Source organism: Ranitomeya variabilis, chromosome 2 (genome assembly GCF_051348905.1).
Source record: "Ranitomeya variabilis isolate aRanVar5 chromosome 2, aRanVar5.hap1, whole genome shotgun sequence".
In the NCBI taxonomy this organism is placed as follows: Eukaryota; Metazoa; Chordata; class Amphibia; order Anura; family Dendrobatidae; genus Ranitomeya; species Ranitomeya variabilis.
In genome coordinates, this window is record NC_135233.1 from 29599756 (window position 1) to 29614985 (window position 15230).

The 15230-nt window shown below is 40.0% G+C and overlaps 1 protein-coding gene across 2 annotated transcripts in view; it reads right to left on the reverse strand.

Moving 5' to 3' along the window:
* Positions 1-3725, reverse strand: part of TLR5 (toll like receptor 5) — a 79210-nt gene extending 75485 nt beyond the window's left edge. Inside the window, exon 1 of one of the 2 annotated variants that reach the window (XM_077282216.1) lies at positions 3266-3725. The gene's annotated coding sequence lies outside the window, so the exon portion shown is untranslated. Of the gene's footprint in view, positions 1-3186 lie in introns of both variants that reach the window. The other variant, XM_077282215.1, reaches the window with a different exon arrangement.
* Between the last annotated feature and the right edge of the window lie 11505 nt (positions 3726-15230).

A 15230-nucleotide genomic window follows, 5' to 3' on the forward strand; every position in this document is an offset into this window, starting at 1 on the left:
CAGTCAATCCGCAACGTGTGCACATACCCTGAGTGACATGTCACAACTTCCTCTGATGACTACAATGTAGGGGTAGCATCTTTTCGTGGAAACCCCTTTGGCTTTGCTTAGCTCGTCTCGGATTGCCCGGTCTTAGGTGTACAGAGCCAAAGAAAGTAGAGTTCTTACATTGCTTATTTGTGTCTCCAAGGAGAGTTGAACATTGGTGATCTAATCTGAGAGCATAGTGCTCAGTTAAGTGCTTTTGCCCCTCAGTTTTAGTCATTGGTTGGGAAGCTCAACACCAAAATCTCTGGCATGTCACTAGGATAAAGCAATAACAATCAGTACTAGTGGGACATTCAACATACCAAAGTACTAGCAGATATACTGGGAATTCTTACAGGGACCTGACCAGGACCCCCACTGGGCTAGCTAGGCATGCCGAGCATAGACATTGTGGCCATACAAATTAATAGCTTGTCCATTGATGTTTTGGGTCCGTCGGAGCAGCAGCCAAACTAACAGGGTGGATTTCCAATCTGTGACCCAGAAGGAGGCCCCTTTCTATTATATCCATGTGTATTAAAACAGACACAAGTTGTCAATATAATCAAGAGAACTTTGCCATTGTGGGCATTGACAAACTTATCTCCATTTCTGTGCACTCTAGGCATAACCAGGTCCGTGCAAGTGAGTGGGGGGCCAGGGACAATTTCATCTGGATGTGTGTCCTGGGAGCACATTCAGCTGAAATGTATTGCGGTGCAGAGATATGTCACCTCCCTGCATTGCAATACACACTACAGGCCAATCAGAGGCCAGCAATCGACATTGACTTGATGGGCGGCACATGGCCGTGACATCATGCACTGCTCATGCCAGCACAGCAAAATTAACCGTTGGCTTCTGCGTCAGCTATAGAGGACACAGCACGTCATGGGAGTGGGTGAATGTAAGAATAATCATCTGTTTCTTTTTAAAATGTGCTGGAGAAAAAAAGAAAGGGTCCAGGTTTGGGGGCATTATACCAGGAAGGGGCCCAGGATGAAGGACATTATATCAGGAAGAGGCCTAGGATAGCGGACATTGTTATTGGATTGGGCCCAGGATGGAGAGATTATTACTGGAAGAGCCCTGGATGAGGGACATTATTAATGGAAGTGGCCGAGGAAAGAAGACATTATTATAGGAGGGGACCCTAGATGAGGGACAGTATTACATGATGGTGAACATTATACCAGGAAAGGGCTCAGGATGGGGGGCATTGTTATAGCATGGGGCCAAGGATGGGGGTATTATTATTGGAAGTGCCCAAAAAGGCATTTTTACTGGAAAGATTCCAGGATGGGGACAATATTACTGGAAGGGGCACAGGATGGAGGACATTATTCCTGCAAGAGGCCAGGATAGGGGAGAGTATTACAAGAAGGAGCCAGGACAGAAGACATCATTACATGGGGAGTGGACACACATGTCTTTATACGATCTAGAATGCTACAAGGGCCCATACATCTGATCAACATGCAGATGGGGGCCCAGGTCTAAATTTTACTCTAGGACCCATCGGACTCCAGTTACCCCTCTGTGTGTGCTGCATAGGCAGCAACGGAGATGACAGAAGATTATCAGCTAATGAATGAAGACCGTATTGAATAAAGTGCTGTGCACATGATTCAATTCTACCTTCATTCATTACTAAAGGCAGCTTCTATTATTGTTTTACTTCTTCTAATCCTAACCCCATTATCCCGAAGAATGTAAGTCCGCAAGGACAGGGTCCTCTCCCCTCTGTACCAGTCTGTCATTGTAAATTTGCTTACCGTTAATGATATCTATAACCCTCTATGTAACCCCTTTTCACATGTACAGCACCATTAATGGTGCTATATAAATAAATAATAATAATAATTAGTGATTGCTTTAGGGTGAGGTTTAGGGTGAGATTTAGCATTAGACTAAGTGTTAGGGTTAGGTTTAGGGTCTGAGTTAGGCTATGGATTCTGGGTTAAATACTGAACTAATGGGAGGAACTTCTGGAGCACAGGATCACAGGTTAGGGAGCGCAAAATACTTGCCTTACCCCAGGCGTTGGCAACCCATGCTGCGCCGCTGTGGTACATGTACTATATAGATTTACCACTTTGGAGTATATGTAATTCAATGTTTAATTATTATGATTAATTTTCTGTTAAAGTAATATACAAAAATGACACATAAAAAGAATCTAATTGTACATATGTATACATTTTAATGGCGTTTATGTAATAGAAAGTTTTGTAACAAGATTTCTGATAATTTTCCTTTACTTTGGTGATTTTTTTATATTAATTTTGCTTAACTTCTACTTTTTTTCCTAAATTGGGGACAAACCCTCATATTAGAAGTTTGTCATAAAAATCTGTCAACCACATTGATCATCCTTGTGGATGTGAAGGAGAGGTGCAGCGTTCATCAAAAGGTAAATGCATAATCTATTACCTTGACTCAATTTACAAGAGAACCCTTAATAATGTCTGTACAGCGCTGCTGCATATAATACTGCTATATAACCAATGCATAATAATAATAATAATAATAATAATAAATTGGTCTGCCAAAACAAATAAATCTCATAGAGATCATCTGCATCACTTTTTTTTTACAGATACATTGCAGTTAATAACATACGAAACTGTATTTAGTATTGTAAATGTTTTTAACTATTGATGTAACGATGTTGTACGAATATGGTTGGCATATGGATGAAAATCGTACTATTTTTCTTATGTCCATCTGGACCTGATCTTAAGTTGGTCACACACAAGAAGAAGTTTTTGTACAGATTCCCCAAAAATATATATTTTAAAAAAAATTGTGCAATAATCACATAAGTGAAAACGTATAAATACTAATTTTCATTCAAATTTCCGTTAAGATGGTTTATCAATATATTAGGAATTTCATTAGCATCAACATTTTAAAAAATGTTCCACTTTTTAGAAATTAATTTCAATGATTATGGAATGAACGTTAGAGTCTTCTTTTTTGAGGGTAGGTCGTGTGTGACGGCAGCCTATTCATGGCCTTACTTACAAAGTATTACAAAATATGCACATAATTCCATAAAATAGAGAGAAGTTTGACCCTTCCCTACTACTTCCACCAGCAATGTTTGCTGCCCACCTCCCCCAGTAATGTTTTGGACTGGATCCACACTCTACTCACCTTACGCCAAGAACTGAGGGCCCAAATCTAGCAGCACAAACCCAACTGCGGACATATCAGTGCTCGTAGCTCCACATACCAGCTCACATCTTGCTTCATCTTGGAATGAGTGAGTTTCAGTCTCTTCCTCGGCCCACCTCCTTCCTCCTCCTTCTCAGCATGAGCACTGAGCACTAGTGACCTGCGGCATGTTAGTAAACTTTACACTTATGGGACACACGTGAGAAGGCTTCATTGTCGGAACTCGTTTGTCATTTCGAGTCCAAATTGAACTCTCCTGGAAGTAGGCTGGGAAGGAATTGCGTAGTACGGCACCAGCTCCCTGGGGTTAGATGAAATTACGTGCTGTACAAGGGCTAAGCCTGAAACTGCATATATTAACTCTTCTGCAGGAAAAGGGAAAAACAACAAGAAACAAAGAAGGGCTGGACGCTCTATCGAAGACGCGAAGATTAACCGTTCAAAAAGTTTTAACCTATTAAAGACTGGCCTTTAAAAAACAAACAAACTAGGGTTATGTTTGAGATGCACACAATGATCTAGTGGTTAATACAATTGCAATAAGTTTTCATTCTGCAATCGTCATTCCTTCATTCATTTTCAGACCACCCACATATACAGTTTGCACCATGATCCAAAGTTTCAGATTTTTCAGATTTTCCTCTTGTATGAGTGTCTCTCCCTGTGATTTGAGCACTGTGTTTATCCAGTGAGCTACTGTCTTCGCTAGCTTATGTTGCTCAGAAACAGCTCTAATACTGTGCTTTCTTCTCCTTCTCGGTAACCTGTTTTCTCAGCTCATCAGTACTTGCTCCCCTCTCCACTGCAGAACTTTCTGCAGATATCTCTAAGGTTGGTTTCACACGTCCAACATTTACGGCATAGTCTGAGTATGGACTGAGATGACTTTACTGGTGGTCACAGCTCTACTGACTTAAAGGGGATATCCAGGACTTTGTAAAAAAAACGTGCCTAAACATTAACAGGCAGGTAGTTGCTACCAACGTGCCTGTTCTTCTTTGCTGGCACAGAGCTGTCACAGACTGTCCTGATAGTGATTCAGTGGCTTTAGCAGATGTAACGTGGACAGAGTGGCGGCTTATCTTCCGCTCTGCCGATTGTTTGGTGTTTAATTGCTCTGTGCCTTAAGTTCTAGTATTTTGTTCTTTGTTGACAGACCTTTTATTTGCCTTTGACCATCCGTTTGCCTTGCCCCTTTGTCTTGATCCACTACGTTCTTGGAATTCTGACCCCAGACTGTGACTTGACTATGCCTTTGTCTCACTCCACTGTTTATGATGTACCCTCCAGACTTTTCACCTGGGTCTCCCTGAATTTCCCACCTGTCTGTAAGTAGTGACTAGCTTCATAGTCTAACACCACCATAGCATGTTGAGCTTATCTCCATGTGTTACATGATATTATTACAAGATTACACTTTCTATCTGCTCAAACCTCTATGTCCAACTGTTTACAAAAACATCTTTAGACAAAGGTTGGAAGAAGAAATGCCATATCATGGCATATATCTCAATGTTTCTGTGCTGTATTGCATCTAGTGATAGGCCTCATTCAGATGACTGCCTTTTTCACATATGGGAAAAATGGACCAATTATTTTGATCAGAGTTTATTCAAAGTTTGGTCCGAGTGTCATCAGTTTTTCTCGTACATGGTGAAGCAAACTCAGGTAGTACTAGATTAAATTCTAGCACTGCAGGTCTTGATTACATGCACCTGGCTAGCTAGTAAGAACCAGGAAATGCATTCACCTTGGGTGTCATTCTGCTGGATGTTAAGCAGAATCAAGTGTGCTGAGCTGGTGAGTGTCCAGCCAAAATGAGAGCTATAGCTGGGGGAGAGACATGCCAGAGTCTCTCTCTGAATGGAGACAGCATGGGCACGGGTTCTGTCCATGAAAAACACATATAGTACTCATACACGAAAAACGGACATCTGCATAAGCCCTAAATGTGGGACTTCTGGCAGGGTCCAATTTATTAGTTTTGACAGCAAGAATATACCAGAATACCAGAAAAGGATAATGAAAACGGAAATGTGAATAGAACAAGATGTAGCTCTAATAGATGCCCTTGTGCTAAGGAGTCTATGAAGATTCACATTTGATAAACTTCTATCACAGATAAAAATTATTTTTAGATTTGAGACATACAGTCCATGATAGAGTAGCATGTCTTTATTTTTCTGCTGTCAGGGCGCCGATGGTATTGGTGAATTGGCGGATCCAGTTCCCTACCACGTCTCTTTTGCACCTGGTAAACTCAGGTTTGAGCACAGAAGTCACTCCATGGTCAAAAATCTGTAACAAGATCGTAGTCTTTTAAAAGATCCCCCTACAATAGAAGATATTATTGAAAGGATTGCGGCCCATAACATTTATGAACATAACTACGCTCTTAAAAACAATAACATTGCAAAAAATAGAAAAAAAATTGGTCTCTCTGGAATAGAAATTTTGGTACAACTTTGATCTAATTGCTTAGCAATACCACCTCTCAGGCAGTTGACAACCTTATAGATATCCTAGAAACATCAGAATTTAGGTATAATTGTTTATTATAATATTTACTGGTCAATTGTTCGACCATTAAGTAGTTCTGACTCTCCTTTTCCCTTTTCTTCTTCCTCTCTTTATCTGTTTTCCTGTTTCCTTCCCCTTTCTGCCTCCCCCAACCCTGTTATTTTGTTCATACCTTTATCCCTACAACTTAGACTTGTTTTTAATACCCTCCCAACCCTGTTATTTTATAGTTAAATATTATTATTAATATTTATGTTGGAAAATGTTTTGTTACTGTCAAGCATAATAAAAAAAATAATAAAAAAAAAATCTGTAACAAGGCTCCTATTTACGAGTATAATGTGTTTTGCTGGTAGAACAGAAGGGCCCTTGACCCTCTTAAGCACTACAAGCTGGTTGCAACGTGCATGTGCTATTTGTACACCCCTTACAGCGACACCTTCTGACAATAAGGTTTTTTCTAAGTCGTCTAGAACATACCATCAGCCGATAAAAAAACAAAAAAAAACAAGTGGAGGTGATTTCCTTAGTTTCCACTGACAAAAAAGTTTTATTGGGTCCTTTAATGCTCTATATATCACAATGGAAAAAAAATATGAACAGTCGTGGCCTCTCTACTTGTCCAGGGCTCTTCAATAACTCCTCAATGTTGACTTATGAGCTCCACAAAAAAGGCTTAGGTCTTCAAACCATTTCCATTGTGCAGCTTACTTGACCCCACAGTTGTCCTTTGTTTTTCATCCTTTCTGATGGACCTTGGACTCTACAAAAAAACGTATTTCTAGGTAAGTGCCTGGTGGAGGAAGCTGAGGGAGGACTGCATTTTGGAGCTGAGGTCTGCGCATACATTTTTTTTAAACAATTTTGTTTCTGATCTGTATACATTAGCAGTCCTTAGTGGCCCCAGCCTCATAACATTATAATACAGTTGACTTTTTATAAACAGGAGGGGTCCCATTTGCAACTATTTACTGTTATTGAACCCCTTCCCATTTTTCATTTTTTTTTCCTCCCTTTCTTCCCACAGACATATGTTTTATTTTTCTATTGACATAGTCATGACAGCCTGTTTGTGGAGGTATGAGTTGTAGTTTTGAATGACGCCATTCACATAACCATACGATGTACTTAGAAACAGGAAAATAATTCAAAATGCACTGAACTGGTGAAAGAAAAATTCCTCCATTGTTTTCTTGATTTTGTTTTTATGTTGTTCATTATGTGCCCAAAATTACCTGGTACAATTATTGTTCAGGTCAGTATGTTTATGTCGATACCAAGGTTGCGGAGTTTTTTTTATTGTACTAGTCGTGAAAAAGCAAAATAATAAAATTTGTTTTAAAAAAATTAGTCTGGTTTCTGCATATTCAGAGTCCTCTAATGTTTTTCCTATTTTGCCAACAGCTTGCTTTGATGGCTTGTTTTTTTTTACATGGCAATCTGGTGTTTTTATCACCGTATTTTTTGCTTTATAAGACGCACCTGATTATAAGACGCACCTAGATTTTAGAGAGGAAAATAAAAAATATATATTTTGAGCCAAAGAGTCTGCAAAAACCTTTAATAAAATACAAAAATGTTATCAGTGGATGACTCTCTGCTATGGGGATCTGTGAATTACAGTACAGTGCCTGCAATACCGCATATCGTGACTACCACCCCCCTCATCCTCAGGAATACACCCACTTACTGTATACATGGATGTATTCTGAAAGATGAGGGAGGTGCTAGTCACACTTGCAATAAACACTTTGGCCACTACATTAAAGTGTATATTTACACTAAATATGGCTATAACCTCCTTCATCCTTCAGAATATACCCATTGATACAGTATATTCTGAAGGATGATGGGGGTTGTTTGCTCACCTTTCCTAAAATTATCTCGGACTTGTGCGTACCCTAGCTGCAACATTAAATAGTGCGACCATCTCGGCCCCCCGAGGAAACCATTGCGAAACGCGCGTCGGGGCGCGTGGCTACAGATGGGAATCAATATGGGTGAGATTACTTACAATATTTATGGCCCCGCAGTGTATTAGGTGGTGAATTCTATGTGACCGGTCACTGACCGAAGAACTGTGAGAAATTTCCATGCTATTATAGTATTACTTACCTCTATGGCATTTAGGATTTGGCCATCCCTATATCTCTGGAAAATATGCACTGGCACTTCAGTTTGAATTGCTATTTCGATTGGGGATATTGTCGATAACTATGTATTACCTTTTCCCATGATTTTGTCTTGTCTGTAGCATTTTTACATCTTGGCAGCTGTACCACTACCGCAGGATTACTGCGCACCGCATGACCACCACCGCACATAAAAAAGAATACTGCACCACCACCGCAACACCCCCAGCTCTGGGCCCCTCAGTAAGAACAGAGTTCGGGTTATAAGGCGCACCCTCATGTTCCCCCTAATTTTGGGGATCATAAAAGTGCATCTTATAATCCAAAAAATACGTTAATATGAATTTGTGGAACATACCAAGGTTTGATCGAAATTTTTTTTTTATTTTTTTCAGGGAAGAGAAACAGAAAAACCACAATTCTGGCATTTCAATTTTTTTCTCTTTACGTCGTTTAACGTACTGGTTAATTGCCTTTATAGCTTGACAGAGCTGAGTTTTATGGATACAACAAAACCAAATATGCTTACTTTTAAATGTTTTTTTTCTATACAATGGGGACATAAGTATTTGATCCCTTCACTGCAAAATGCAATTAAACTTATATAATTTATACAATGCGATTTTCTGGATTTTATTTTTGATATTATATCTCTCAATGTTAAAATTAACCTACCCTTAAAATTATAGACTGTTCATGTCTGTCAGTGGGCAAACTTACAAAATCAGCAAGGGATCAAATACTTAATTCCCCCATTGTATATTTAATGGAAGAACAGGTTTTTATTTTGATTTTTTTTACTTTTTTTTTTTACATTTAGTTTTCAGATGCATTATGACATGAAACCGTTCTATATACTGCAGTACCATTATGGATTATACACAGTACACGTTTTTATTACTGCAGAAGACACACCAAAAAATCTAAAGTCACACCCTTTAGCCCTTTTGGATGGGGAAAATAAAAACGTCAAAACTAAAATAATGTGGTTGCTTAAGTGTGAACACCCTCTTATAATTGGGGATGTTGTTGTGTTCAGAATTAGCCAATAACATTTATCCTCATGATACATAGTTATCAGTGCTATGCTGTCATCATTTACAGCGATTCTGATTAAAGCCATATAAAGTTTCGGTGTTCTCGGAGGATTTTCCTGACAACTTTTTTGTTGCATTTTATAGCAAAAGCCATGGTCCATAAACAGCTGACAACACAGCAAAGGGATCTCATTGTTGAAAGTTGTCAGTAAGAAGTGGATACAAGTTTTCCAAGGCATTAGATCTACTATGGAAGAAGTGGCTGACATTCGCACATCAGTGACACTAACTAGAACTAGAACTGGATGTCCCTCAAAAATTAATGAAAAGAAACAAAGAAAATTAGTCTGGGAGGTTGCCAAGAGGCCAACACCAACATTAAAAGAACTGCAGGAAATTCTGACAAGTACTGGTTGTTTACTGCATGTGACAACACTCTTCTGTATCCTTCATCCTTTTCTTACAAAGGAAAACATACAAGCCAGGCTATGTTTTGCCACATCCTACATAAAGTTTGATAAAAGTAAGGGGAAACATGTTATGGTCTGGTGAGGCCAAGTTTGAACTTTTTTGGCCATAATTTCAAAAGGTACTATATGTTTGTTCTGAAAACCAACAATGCACATCTCCAAAAGATCACCATACCCACAGTGAAACATGATGGGGCAGCATTGTGCTTTGGGGCTGTTTTATGGCAGCTGGAACTGGGTCATTAGTCTAGGTAGAGGGAATTATGAACAGTTCCAAATATCAGTCATTTTGGATCATAACCTTCAGGCCTTTGCTAAAAAAGCTGAAGATGAAAAGGAATTTCACTTTTCAGCATGACATCGATCCCAAGCAACCTCTAAATCAACAAAACAATAGCTTCTCCAGAAGAAGAGTATAGTTTTGTAATGGCCCAGCCAGAGCCCAGACCTGAATCCAATTGAAAAATATGTGCGTGACTTGAAGAGAGCCCTGTACACAGGAGATGCCCAGCAATCTGACAGATGTGCAGCTACTTCAAGGAAGGGTGGGCAAAGATGGCCAATTTTAGGTGTGCCATGCTGATAGACTCCTACCAAAAAAGAAGGAATACTGTCATAAATTCAAAGAGGTCTTCAACAAAGTATTAAACTAAGGGTGTGCATATTTATGCTAACACGTTATTTTTAAATGGGTTTATATAGAATACGGATTACATAAAAGATAATTTTTTCTGGTATGATTTTTTTTTACATAACAAAAGACTGTTATTTTTTACCGGTTACTGTAGACTTTTTTAAATGTACTGCACATACAACATTTTTTAAAATGTCGCACTTTTTTTGTGAAGAATCTCATTTCGATAGGTGAGTGGTATGTAAAATTAAACAAACATTTTAAGACACATTTAAAAGATTTATAAAGGCCCGTGTGACATTTTGGTAACTGTGCAGCAAATATTGGCAACATTGCTTCCAGAAAATCTCACTTAACTAATTTCCCAAAATGTGTATTATATTTATTATCTTTTTTTTTTTGCAGGGTTAAAGGGTTGGGTGAGAGAGGTAGGGAGTGATAGTGGTTGTAAACACAGTGGCCAAGATCGCTGTGGTTGAATCGAAAAATTGGTGTAATTTGGAAATAAATTTTATATTATAGAAAATAAAAAAATGTAAATTTTGACATAAAAAAACAAATTGATTGTTTGCTGTTCTTAGATTCCCTGGTATAAAGTGGAGCCAAACTTTTACATCTTCTGTTGTGAGCAGTTCACGTCTATAGCTTTACCACAGGAATGTCACACACCCTACAAGTGATAGCATCAGTGGGGAGCGAAAAGAGCAGTAGAATGCCTTAATAATAATCATTGCAGGCCTTCAGGAAATAATAGATTACATAACTGGACTTCCTGTGTATAATAGAGGAAACCAGCGGTTCCTCATTGACGGGTATGTAGTGTTTTCACCAAAAAGTGAATACTTTACACCCAACTGAATGGAAGCCTCATCAAAGTCCAAGAATATACCACAGCCTTATAGTGGGGTTGACCTTGATTTTTTTTTGACTAGTTGTTTTTTATTTCCTTTGTTTTATTGCTTGACTACTTTATTTCTGGAAAAGAAAACATTAGATCATCAGTTTACCACGAACCAAAACTATGCAAGACAATGTCGAAATAGAGGAAGTTGGAAAATAGGTTGATGCTCGGATGCCACAGGGCTGGTGTTCTCGACAGCAGGAATAGGAGAAAAATGTGAAAATCTAGCACCAAATTCAACACTAAGAAATCTTATATTAAAAGTCAATTTATTGGAATCAATTCAAATCCAAAAAAGTAGATGTAAAAACATGAAAGGACATGTGAACTAAAAGTAGATGGAGGGGGGAGAACAGAATTTGAAAAATAGAGCTATGTACTGTGCCTCAAAAGTAGTTTTCACCCACTTATGGGGTATTGATGTACTCAGGAGAAATTGCATAACAAATTACCGTATTTTTCGGACTATAAGACGCACCGTACTATAAGACGCACCCCAAATTTGGGGTGAAAATTGCAGAAAAAAAGATTTTTTATAAGATGGGGGTCCGTCTTATTGTCCGAATTTAAGATCTCTTACCTGAGGGCAGGCAGTGGCAGAGCAGGGTCACAGGAGGCATGGTGGTGGCAGAGGTGAGGTGATGCTAAGGTGCGGTGGGCAGAACCTGAGCAGGGTCCCATCCTGCTTAGGTGGGCGACGCCATGGCCTGGTGTCCATGGGGAGGTTGCTGTGGCGGCAGCAGATGTGTGGTCACTTCCTCAGGTGGTGGCGGCCAGGGTCCCTTCCACATTTGAGGTGACGCCACAGCAGTAGTGAAGGAGAGCAGCAGAGCTGGGTGAGTCATGGTTTTCCTGGTGGCGGCAGGCTTACCGGCATTGTGGCGGCGACAGAGGTGCGGGGATGATGTGGCGCGGTGAGCTGTATGGCGTGAGCAGGGTCCCGTCCATATTTGAGGTGAATCCGCAGCCCGGTATTGATGGAGAGCAGCAGAGCAGGGTGAGTTAAGGATTTTTCCGGTGGCGGCGGCCATCTTGCTGAGGCCGCGGGTGCGCAGATTCACTACTCTGCGTCCCATGGCTTCAGGAAAATGGCCACGGGAGGCCGCGTGTGCGCAGATGGAGATCGCGGCGGCCATTTTCCTGAAGCCGAGATCTCAATCTGTGAACTCGGCTTCAGGAAAATGGCCGCCGCGATCTCCATCTGCGCACGCGCAGCCTCCCGCGGCCATTTTCCTGAAGCCCTGGGACGCAGAGTAGTGAATCTGCGCACGCGCGGCCTCAGCAAGATGGCCGCCGCCACCGGAAAATACCGTAACTCACCCTGCTCTGCTGCTCTCCATCAATACCGGGCCGCGGATTCACCTCAAATGTGGACGGGACCCTGCTCACGCCATACAGCTCACCGCGCCACATCATCCCCGCAACTCTGTCGCCGCCACAATGCCGGTAAGTCTGCATTCCAAATATAAGATGCACCCCCCATTTTCCTCACAATTTTTTTAGGGAAAAAGAACGTCTTATAGTCGGAAAAATACGGTATACTATTCGTTTTCTCCAATTACCCCTTTTGAAAATTGCAAATTTGGGATCAAAGCATCATTTTAGTGGAAAGAATAGTAATATTTCATTTACTCAGCCCAATGTTATACAAGTTTGTAAATCGCCTGAATGTTAAAAATACTCACTATTCCCCCAGATGAATTCCTTGAGAGGTGTAGTCTACCAAATGGGATCATCTCTGGGGGTTTCTGCTGTTTTGGCATGTCAGGGGCTCTTCAAATGTGACATGACATCCGTAACCGATTACAGCCAAAATGGCACGCATTCTCTTTCCAGCCCTACCATGCGCCCAAGCGGTCGTTTTCCAACAAATATGGGGTACCTGCATTCTTTGGAAAAGTTGCATAACAAATTTTGGCATCTATTTCTCCTGTTACCCTTGTGAAAATAAAAAAAAACTAGTGCTAAATCAACATTTTTGTGGGAAAAGTGTGATTTTGTATTTTCACAGCTCAACGTTATAAAATTCTGTGAAGCCTCTGAGGGTTCAAGGTGCTCACCACACATCTAGATAAAATCATTGAGGGGTATAGTTTCCAAAATGGGGTAATTTGTGGGAAGTTTCCATTGTTTAGGCACCTCAGGGGCTCTCCAAACACGAAATGGCGTTGGCTATTGATTCAAGCCAATTTTGTATTCCAAAAGTCAAATAGCACTTCTTCCCTTCTGAGCCCTGCCTTGCTCTAAAATTGTAGTTTTTCTCTGCATATGTGGTATCAGCATACTCAGGAGAAATTGCACAACAAATTTTAGGGGTCCATTATTTCTTGCTACCCTTGTGAAAATAAAAAATTTACAACTAAAATTACATATTTGTGGGAAAAATGTTTTGGTTTTTTTTGTTTAATTTTCACCATAAAATTATGTGAAGCCCCTGGGGGTTCAAGGTGCTCACCACACTTTCAGATAAATTCCTTGAGGGGTCTGGTTTCCAAAGTGGGGTAATTTGTGGGGGGTTTCCACTGTTTAGGCACATCAGGGACCCTCCAACCGCGACATGGCATCCGCTGTCGATACCAGCCAATTGTGCATTACAAATCTCAGACTGTGCTTTTTATCTTCTGAGCCCGGCAGTGCGCCCAAACAGTAATTTTCCACCACAAATGGGGTATTGGAATGCTCAGGAGAAATTGCACAACACATTTTATGGTGCGATTTCTCCTGTTACCCTTGTGAAAATGAAAAATTTGTTGCTAACGTAATATTTTTGTGGGAAAAAGGTAAATGTTCATTTTTTCCTTCCAATGAAGTGAATGGTGTCCCTTTTGGGTATTTAGTGTCATATAAGCCCCTCAAATTAACTTCAAATGTGATGTGGTCCTAACAAACTCTTCTAACTTCGTAAAAAAAATTATGTTTCAAAAATTGTGCTGATGTAAAGTAGACACTAGGGAAATGTTGTTTATGAACTATTTTGTGTGGCATAGCACTATGGTTTAAGGGCATAAAAATTAAGTTTGAAAATTGCTACATTTTCGCCAAATTTCTGATATTTTCCTACATAAACGAAAGTTATATCAAACAAATTTTACCACTATCATGAAGTACAATATGTCATGAAAAAACAGTCTCACAATCACTGGGATCCGTCACAGCTTTCCAGAGTTACGACCTCATAAAGTGACAGTGGTCAGAATTCTAAAAATTAGCCTGGTGACAAAGGCGAAAACAGGCTCTGGACCAAAAGGGGTAATTGGCATGGTTTATTGTTTAATTTATCCTGCTGACTTTCTTTTTTTTTTAAGATGCTGGTAAATGTACTGGTTCTCCAAAATGGGTGAATAATATGGAATTAAAATGACAATACAGTAAAAAATGTGATCTTCATAGGTTGTGTAACAATAAATTAACACTGTAAAAACTTCCTCTTACTCATCGTATAAAATGATTCATCTCATGCCAAGTAAGTGAGTCCCGGAAAGTTTGGAAGGTACAGATGTCACTGGTAGTATTGTACAACTAAATAATGCTGGTGGAGATAAAGATGAGATAGGGACAGCTTGTCAATTTTTTTTTTTAAATAAGTATTTTATTTGTATCACAAAAGTTAAAAAGAATTATTCCAATAAACTTGGAAGCTTTTTTTTAATATGTGATAGGTGCTGAATAATGATGGGCGAATATACTCGTTACTCAAGATTTCTCGAGCATGATCGGGGGTCCTCCGAGTATTTTTTAGTGCTCGGAGTTTTAGTTTTTAGCGCCGCAGCTGAATGATTTACATCTCTTAGCCAGCATAAGTACATGTGGGGGTTGCCTGGTTGCTAGGGAATCCCCACATGTACTTATGCTGGCTAACAGATGGAAATCATTCAGCTGCGGTGCTCAAAACTAAAACTCCGAGCACTAGAAAATACTCGGAGGACCCCCGAGCGTGCTCGAGAAATCTCAAGTAACCAGTATATTCGCTCATCACTAGTGCTGAAATGTCCAGCAGGTCGATGGAGGTCAAACGACTTGTCAGAAGTGTGCTGCTTTGAGCAAATCTCTAGAAAAATTCAGCACCTATCACGTATTAAAAAGAAAAAGGGTATTCAAAGGGATATTCTCAAGTTTGAAAGTTATCCTCTAACAATGGGGTAGGGGCTGACTTCCATATTGCTGGTGGTCTGATAATAGAAACTCTTACCGATCCTGAGAACCAGGGCTCAGAGCTGAATAGATTGGAGATCGATCATGTGCATTGTTACTCCATTAATCCATAATGAGACCGCTGATGTTGGGCACCCCCCATTAAAATGAATGGAACAGCGGTGCACATGATCGATC